Here is a 9,735-nt window from a genome sequence, read left to right on the forward strand (position 1 = left end):
TGGTTATCCACAGTGGGCCTTGCAATAATAACCAGATAAATAATCCATTATGAATAGGATTGGAACTCACGAGGCCCTAGCCTCCCCTGATGAACTGTGTCTATTGAAAACTTACAAGAAACTGGAAGTCCCAGTCATCAAGTCATTTTTACTGGAAAGCCCACCACACACAAATGATAGCACCACAACCATGGTCCAAATGATAGCCTTGGTCAAACCCAATGCATAATGAAACAGAACAAATAGGCATGAATGTACAGAAAGGATTCGAATAGAAGAGGGAATCTTTGTCAAGGGTAGAAGGAAAGAGAAATTAGGATACACTGTGTACTTGTAAAAAAAAAGTCAATAACTATTTCAATTAATAAAAATAAAAGATGTGTTTATTCTTCCTTATGACTAAACAAAATTAGTTGTGTATGAATACCACATTTTTAATCAGCTCATTTATTGATGGCCATGTGGGTTGATAACACATTGTCCTTTTGAGCTAATGGTTGCTGTATATGTAGTTAAAAGTGTTATAAATGGAGTACAGGTCTCCTTTAGTTTGTGAGAATCCTCAGTAATGATTTCCAGAGTTACACCATTAATTTCAACCTTACCAGCCCTGAAGAAGGACTCTTCTTCCTTCATATCCATGTCAGTGCTTGGATGCTTATTTTTTCCTGTAATTAAGAATCTTTTTTTTGTTGTTGTTTTTATTTATTCATTTATTATATATAAGTACACTGTAGCTGTCTTCAGATACACCAGAAGAGGGCATCGGATCTCTTTACAGATGGTTTGGAGCCACCATATAGTTGCTGGGAATTGAACTCAGGACCTCTGGGAGAGCAGTCGGGTGCTTTTAACCGCTGAGCCATCTCTCCAGCCCATCTTTTGTTTTTTTTTTTATTGGATATTTTTATTTACATTTCAAATGTTATCCCCTTTCCTCGTTTTCCATCCATAAACCTCCTATCCCATTCCCACTCATCCTTCATAAATGAGGGTGTTCTCCCACCCAACCACCCACCCCTTCCCAACTCCTCGCCCTGATACTCCCCTACACTGGGGGATCCAGCCTTGGCAGAACCAAGGGCTTCTCCTCCCACTGGTGCCCAACAAGGCCATCCTCTGCTACATATGCAGCTGGAGCCATGGTTCTGTCCATGTGTACACTTTAGATGGTGCTTTAGTCCCTGGGAGTTCTGGTTGGTTAGTATTGTTGTTCTTATGGGGTAGCAAACCCCCTCAGCTCCTTCAATCCTTTCTCTAACTCCTCCAATGGGGACCCCATTCGCAGTTCAATGGTTGGTTGCGAGCATTCGCCTCTGTATTTGTCATGCTCTGGCAGAGCCTCTCAAGAGACAGCTGTATCAGGCTCCTGTCAGCATTCATGTTTAATAGCCACTCTCAATGAGGTAAGATGGAATCTCAATATAGCTTGGATTTGCATTTCTCAGACAGCTAAGGATGATGAACTTTGGTTTCGTTCATTTGTTTGTTATTTCTACATCCTTTTATAATTATTTGTTCCATTTGTCCATTTATTCATTTGATGCCTTGGAACTTAACTTTTAGAGTCTTTATGTATTCTGTTTATGAATAACCGGTCAGATGTACAACTGTCAAAATTTTCCATTCTGTATGCTGACTCAACACTTAGTGTTTCTTTTCTTCCCTTCTTTCCTCCCTCCTTCCCTCTCTGCCACCCTCTCTCCCTTCCTGCCTCCCTGTCTGCCTCCCTTCTTTCTTACTTTCTTTCTTTCTTTCTTTCTTTCTTTCTTTCTTTCTTTCTTTCTTTCGTTCTTTCTTCCTTCCTTCCTTTCTTTCTTTCGTTCTTTCTTCCTTTCTTTCTTCTTTATTTCATTCATTCTTTGTTTCTTTTCCTTTACTCTGAAAAGTGTTTAAAATTTAATTGGATCCTGTTTTACAAGTCCCGTTATCCTGGTCTTTTTAAATCCTTTTCAGAAAGTTCATATGTTTATGTGACAAATTATTAACTCTAATTCTGCTTAAAGTTTCATAGTTTCAGTCTTTACAATTCTGAATTGATTTTTGTTCCATGTAAGAACACAGTAGTACATTTTCATTCTTCTACATGCAGATGTACAGTTTTCCCAAATGAATCTGCTTTATTAATGTGCTGACTTTTAGACAATACATGTTTTGAGCATATTTGATGAAACCAGTGGCTGAGATACTGGCTTCTTTAAAGTTCTTCTGCACTGTCCACTAGTCTGCTTACCTATACTTTGTGACAGTATTATTCTACTTTTAAAACTATGATTCTATAGTATAATTAAAGATATAATAATGTGGTACCACTTGTATTATTGATGATAAATTCTGTGCTTCATTATTTTATTATTTTTTCATAAGGACTATATTCTCCCATTATTCTACAACATAGAAGTTCAAAAAGCAAGGTTTTACTTGTCTCACATAAACTGCAAAGTTCTGGATCCAAAACGACTTGCCTTTCTGTATAATTGATTCTTGGTAGTATTGGGTATTTTACACTGTTGCTCCAATACTTAATTCTCTATGTCAGTCATAGTATGGGATATTATTTTTAATAGTCTATACCCTAAAACTTCCATTTTAACATATTTACATATTGATCATTTCTGCAAACTACATTTCTTTCACACCCTTCTCTCCTCACCCCATTTACCTTCCAGTTTTATGTCTTCATTGTAATTTTATTTTATTTTATTGCTATTCATAACCCATTGAGTGCATTTAGTGCTGCTCATATGGCTGTCAGTAACATATGCAACTGTGCTGACTAGATTTCTGCCAACATGACACAAGCTAGAGTTTTTTGGGAAGAGAAAACCTCAATTGGGAATCAGTTGGGAAGATGCTCCTACCAGGTTAGCCAATGGGCAAGCCTGTGGTGTATGTTCTTTATCTTGGATTGATGATTGATGTGGGTGGTGCTGCCCTTGGGTTGGTGTTTAAGCAGGCAGACTGAACAAGCCCGTAAGCAATCCTCCAAGTATCTTCAGTCCCCACTTCCAGATTCTAGCCATACCTTGAGTTTCTAGCTGCATTTCCCTATCACAATAATGACTTGTTTAATCTTCTGCAGCTCTTGTGCAATCAGTCAGGTTTACTATGAGTAACAACTATGTAATGTTCAAAATAGAGTGTTTCATATTTGTCCTTCCATGTGCCAGATATTTCTTTTCCTACAAGATTCCCTGATCCTTGCATAGTGGGATATTGGTGTGGATGACCCATCCACAGTTAAACAATCAAAATTTCTTATAATAAGAACTTTGAACCATTTTAAGTTTCCATATTAACCACAATGTACTACAAAAAGAAACATTGCTGAACAAAGATTGGGGGTGAGGGGAGAAAAGCTTCCTCACTAGGATTATATTTTTTCTCTTCATTTGAAGAAGCCCATTGAGATTTTAATGGTGAAGGCATTGAACAAATAGATAATTTTCAATAATTTAGCCATTTTCACAATATAGTGTACTTTTTCATGACCATATAATTTTTTTCACCTTTTTATAGACTTCAATTTTTTCTTCATTATTAAAAAATGTGTACAGCTATTTGACCACATTGCCATTTATTCTTAGATGACTTAATATCTGCCTGTAAAGAATATAATTGTTTTTCTATTATCTTAAAATTACTTCACAGAGCAAGCAGAAGTGATTTTTGTTAAAGACTGACCCTCAGTATGCTTGTTATTGGTATATAGAAAGATACTGATTGAATATTCTGCCATTGAATCTTGACACTTTTATGAAATTGCCTGTAAGACACAATAGTTTTCCAATAAACCTTATAGGGACCTTTAAGCCTAAAATCATGTCACATAGAAGCTGTGTTTTCCTGACATCTTCCTTTCTTCTTTGTGTCTTTTCTATCCCATTTTCTTGCCCTGTTGTGCCGAGAACTCAAGCAAACACTAAATAAGAGGCGATACAAAGGATGGTCTTGTGTCATTCAGGAATTTAGAGGGAATCTTCCATTTTCTACATTTACTACATAGTTAGCTCTAAGTTTGTCATATTTATTATGCTGAGGTATGTTCTTTCTATCCCGTGATTGCTCAGAGCTTTCCCCATACAAGAATACAGGCATTTAATATAGTTTTAGATGATCATGTGATTTCACCCAATGAATATTTATGTGCTGAATAAAATTTATTGACTTTTGCATGTTCAATCTTCCTTGACGATCCAGAAAGGAATAATCTTGATTAAGGTAGGTGGACTTTGTAAACGCATTGTTGAATTTCATTTGAAAATATTTTATTTGTATTCTATGCTCTTTAGCAGAGTTATTCCTCCTCCATTTCTCTATTTTTTCTTCATCTATTTTTCATAGTGACAGTGACTTGTAGAATTCCTTTGGTATATGTCTCCCTTACCTAGGTTCTTCAGTCATTAGAAGTACATCATTGCTAGTATAAATGTCAAAGAATCCATGTAGTGGTGACTTTGTGGTGGGTAACTGTTTACTAATTCATCAGAATCATTACTCATTCATCCTTGAATTATATTTCTATATTTCCTTCATTTTTCAGATCATCTATGTCTACAATTATATGAACTGTCCATGGATTTGGCAGTTTAACACAATACAGGCAAGGCTCCACTACAAGGGACTAATATATTCTCCATGACCAATCCCTAGTGACTTACTTACACCAGCTAGGCCACAACTACAAAAGAACGTACATTCTTGCCCAGTGGTAGGAACATTAAATCTCCAGTGATGTCCATCCATGCAGGGAAAGTCACACCAGACCAAATGTATTCAGTGAATTTTAATGCTCATAAGAACTCTGGGCATATCCCTCAGTGGGGACTTCCAGTCACTGTTGCCTGGGCTCCTGGCCTTACTTGTGATTTTGACTCTGACTTCTCCTCTATACCTCTCTTAGAGAAATGTATAAGAGCTATTATACTTTTATCTATATGATATATATTCTCTCTCTCTCTCTCTCTCTCTCTCTCTCTCTCTCTCTCTCTCTCTCAATACCTCTTTCCTCCTATCTCTCTCCCCTTCCTCCCCATATCTCTACTTCAGTCCTACTCCATGTATAGGGTATATAATGTAGATGATTACCTTCACCTGTGTAAATGTGTGGGGTTGTCAGAGGAAGTTAATCTCATAGTCAATCATTTCTCCTTCGGTTTTGACATGCTTTCTTTCTCACTGAACCTGGACCTCAACATTTTGGATAAAAATCGCTGACCAGCCTGACTAGCTCTCTGGAGCACAGGGGATCCTCCAGTTCTTATATATCATTTGCTACCATTATAGTTATATATCATCGCCAGGGTTTGTGTGGATGCTTAGAATCCAATTTGGTTCCTCCTGCTTACCTTATATTTCACTCTCTGAGTCACCTCAGCAATCTCTTAAATCTTTACTTATTAACTGTGTCCACAAACTGAGCTGCAGCTCCACTATCGTCTATGCTTTTGGGTTCACCTGAGCCCCAGAAGTCTCCCCATTCCCGATTCTAAAATGCAGTTACAATGTTTGTGTGGAACATTGTGTGTTGGTATCAAAAAATGACTAAGGTTAACCCAGAACTCAGAAGCAAATGATTGTTACTACTCGATTGTATAGTGCTCAAAGTTTTTGGAAAATAAGATTATTTGACCTATTCTGATATTAAATCAGACACACCAACCATTTGTGTTATAGCTGATATTATTATTATAATTATAATATTATTATATTATTATAATTATTATATAATTATATTATTATTATATTATTACAGGTGATGAATCTTAAAATTGAAACTATTAAAACTTATTATTGTAGCTGTGTGTATACGTGTGTGAGAGAAAAATGGGTATTCTGATCTTTCTTTGTAAAGTTTCTTAAACATATAGTTATTAATTCACTTTTTTCTATCTTTGTTGATCTGTCTGTTTGGTAACTGGAGTTTCGACAGCAAGATATAATGTACATTCTTGAAAAACCTCATTTGCCTAAAACAAATGTTACCAGATGTATTGAAGACTGAATAAACCCATCATTGTAATAGAATATTTCAAATATATTTTCCGTCTCCAACAAAATTAAACAAAAGCTCACCTTGCTATCTAGTTCAGGTAGAGCAGTTTATTTCTGTGTAAATTTTTTGAAGTGCCTTTTGTCATAATTTTAAGAGAAAAAATGAACAAAGAAAAATTAATTTCTGAAACTACTTCACATTTAAGGAGACAATCTGAAGAAGTGTTTGAATTAGAAAAGACAAATTATTTTCCTGGCTCAAAAGGATTAATGAGCTTTAAGGTAATGTCAGCACAGATGTTGGGCTGCATTGTTATCCTGTCGCTTGTAGCATGCACACAGGAAAGGATGCAATTTCTGCCACAGTCTAAACTTCAAGCCTGTGTGAACCAAAGGCAAGGAAAGAAAGGGGATCAGACGTAATATTTGCCAGTGAGAAAGGTCGGCGTTACAAGGTTCAGGTGAATCAAATACGACAGTCACTTAGGAAAAGAAGTTGTGATTGGGTGGGTTTGTCTATCCTACACAGACTGTTTCAATCGAAGTCATGTTAGTTAATAGAAGTCATGTTAATACTAATGGCAAAGGAAGGGTAAAAAGCAAGGCAGTATTACTAAAGAAGGGCATGGGGGAATTACTCTGAGTGTGTGTGTGTGTTTGTGTGTTTGTGTGTGTGTGTGTGTGTACATGCATGCGTGCACATGTGTGCGTGTGCCTGTGAAATTTGGTTGTTCTAATGGAGATAAACTATCCTGTTGTCCAATGTTAGTTTTTTTTTTCAATTTAAATACCCAGTAGAATTTTCTCAGCCAGATTCTCCAAGAGGTTTTAATTTGAAAAGAGTTTTTGTTACAATGTAAAGCTGCAACATTTGGCAAAGCACAAAAAAACCAGACTTTGCCCTTCCCTAGAGAATTTCATGGTTGCTTTGTGGATAAAGTTCACATTAGAGTGTGAAAGAAGTAACTTCTCTAGGTAATCTGCAAAAATGGCTCACTGATATCGGTGTTGGGGGGGGGAAGAACTATAAAAAAGATGCACTTTTCTTAACTAAAGGAATTCAGACCATAGATACTTTTGAAATTCCCAAGTAGTCAGTGAACTGCTCCTCAAAAATGCTTTACAATATACTGAATTTTTAAATTTTCATAACGTCTACATGTATATAGCTTCATCCCAATCACTCCCGTGTCCTCTTTGTTGTTTTCAATCCTTCTTCCTGAAACTTTTCTCTCCTACATTCAAGTATCTTTCTCAAGAAAAAATTTTACTAGGTAGCTTTTCTCTGGCCTAAAACTCTATTTATCAAGGCCGGCCTTGAACTCAGAGAGATCTGCTTGACTCTGCTTCCATGAACGTTGTTCACTTGAATAAGTAGCTATTTTACTGCAGGACATGACTCTGTCCTAGAAACCTTTAACTCCCTGTAAGTTCTTTTATGAGGGCTGGGGTTTTGTGAAACCAACCCCCTTGTACTGGAAGGATGATTGACAGACCTAGTCTTGCACAGGTCTTATGCAGTAACAACTGCAACTACTAGGCCATGGGTCCAACAGCCATGACCTGATCTGAAGAGAGCATTTTACAGCACTCGCCCTACCCCTTACCACCAGCCCCAGCAGGAAACTCCAAGAGATCAGTTCTCATGTTCATGGTACTTGGACACACACAGAATGAGTGTATCCTATGACATGACAAAACTGTCCAAAGCTGTGTGAACACAAGCCAACTTCCTGGAGTATCAGTTCTGATAAGTTGCAAATGATATAAACATTTTCAGATCAGAGCAAGTACAGTTTCTATTACCACTCTCTTAATTTTAAGTTATTAATATACACATATGTAATATATAGTTATGTATCAAACATTGTGCTAACTGCCTTACCTGGATTAGCCTAGTAACCAGGCAGGCCCATTTTACGGGAAAAGGAAACAAAAATGATAAGTAATTCGGAAGTCAAAATTCAGAACCCACATACTTAATAATGATGTTCTACCATCCAATGCAAAACTTAAAAACAATCCATTTGAGGGAGGACCACTGACTTAATCTTCATCCTTCTACTGGAAGAGGGTGTTTGGGGGCTGGAAAGATGGTGCTGTGGGTGAATCTGTTTCTGAATTAGGCACAGGACTGAATGTCTGTAATCCTTGTGCTTCTACAGAGACACAGGGGATAATCCCCAGAATATCCTAAGCCAATTAGCAGAGTCTATGAAGTAGCAAAAAATATAAAAAAAGACACCCTGTCTCAAACGTGGTAGAAAATGAGGAATCAAAAAATCACAATATCCTCTGACCTCCAAACTTTCACAGTGGCATATGCTTTCCATATATATACATACCATATGCACACACACACACACACACACACACACACACACACACACGCACACACACACACTCACAAACACACATGTGATCTGCAATATAGTTTAGGAAGTACCAGAGTGCTAACCAAAAGGTTTTGCACAATCTGCTACATCTTATTTTATTCTGAGTCCTTGTTACTTAAAACCGAATCCACTGATATGTTAGTTACCTTGCAATTGTAATTCATAGTCAATGTCCTCTGGTAACTTTCAGCCAGGCCTCACTATGGCTTCATTCCTGACATGACAAAATGTCATTTGCTGCCTGTCCCTCTATGGAATAGTTCAAATTCATGACCCTTTTCTGTTCTTTCTGCAGGAACTGGTCACCCTCCTATTCCAGTGTTTCCATGAACGATTAATTTTGATTAACTTCATTATACTTTGAAGTGATAGACAGACTAGATTGTTCCTCCTAACCAAATGCAAACAACAACAACAACAACAACAACAACAACAACAACAACAACAAATGTGCAGGATACATCCTCACTGTGCGATCTTGTGAAACAGTAGGGCTCTGGACTGATCTCTTCATCCTCTACAGTGTTCCATGAAACAAGATTTCAATATCTTAATGCGCCTGAAATAATTTATTTCATCTCAATTTGATATTGCGATTTATCTTGGGAGCTGTGCATGAATGGAGGACTCTGGTAAAAATGTAAAGATTTTCCAGAGCACAGAGATCAATAGAAAATGCATTTATGAAAGCTTGGATTTGTTCTCAGAAGCTGGGAAAAGTGAAAATCCTGATTTATGAGCTAAGGATTAAGTGAGGCTTATAGGCAGCAGAGGAGACAATGCTATGGTTTTCCCTTTTAGTATTTTGAGTTTGACTCATCTCCAAAATGAAAGTAAACATATTTCTTTCACCAATATCAGAATAAAGACTTGAACTTTAAGTTAAAGGGCTTGTTATCTCCAACACCACTTCAATCAAACAGTATTTTTTTTATTTCATGTGATACTGGTGCTGGGATAATACTTGGCAGTATGCCAAAGTGAAAGATAAACTGCCATGGTTTCCATGAAAATTAGTACAAGACAATTCTGTGATATGAGAAAGAATAAGATGTCATTGCCAAAGCCATAGGAAAGTCAACTATAGGACAAAATAGGCTTTGCCAAATCCTGGATGATATTTAGTAGTTGAAAGTTTTGCTTTTAATAATTTTAAAGGAATGTATCCAAATTATCCAAATTGATTCTATTGAATCAACTGCTTGTCCACAAATTCTTCTTTCTGAGATGTACTTGCTACAAAATATCCAGGACAAATGGTTGAAAAAACACAGCTAATTCTTCATTTCATTATTGTTCTCTCTCTCTCTCTCTCTCTCTCTCTCTCTCTCTCTCTCTCTCTCTC

This window comes from Rattus rattus, chromosome 7 (assembly GCF_011064425.1).
Source record: "Rattus rattus isolate New Zealand chromosome 7, Rrattus_CSIRO_v1, whole genome shotgun sequence".
Taxonomy (NCBI): Eukaryota; Metazoa; Chordata; class Mammalia; order Rodentia; family Muridae; genus Rattus; species Rattus rattus.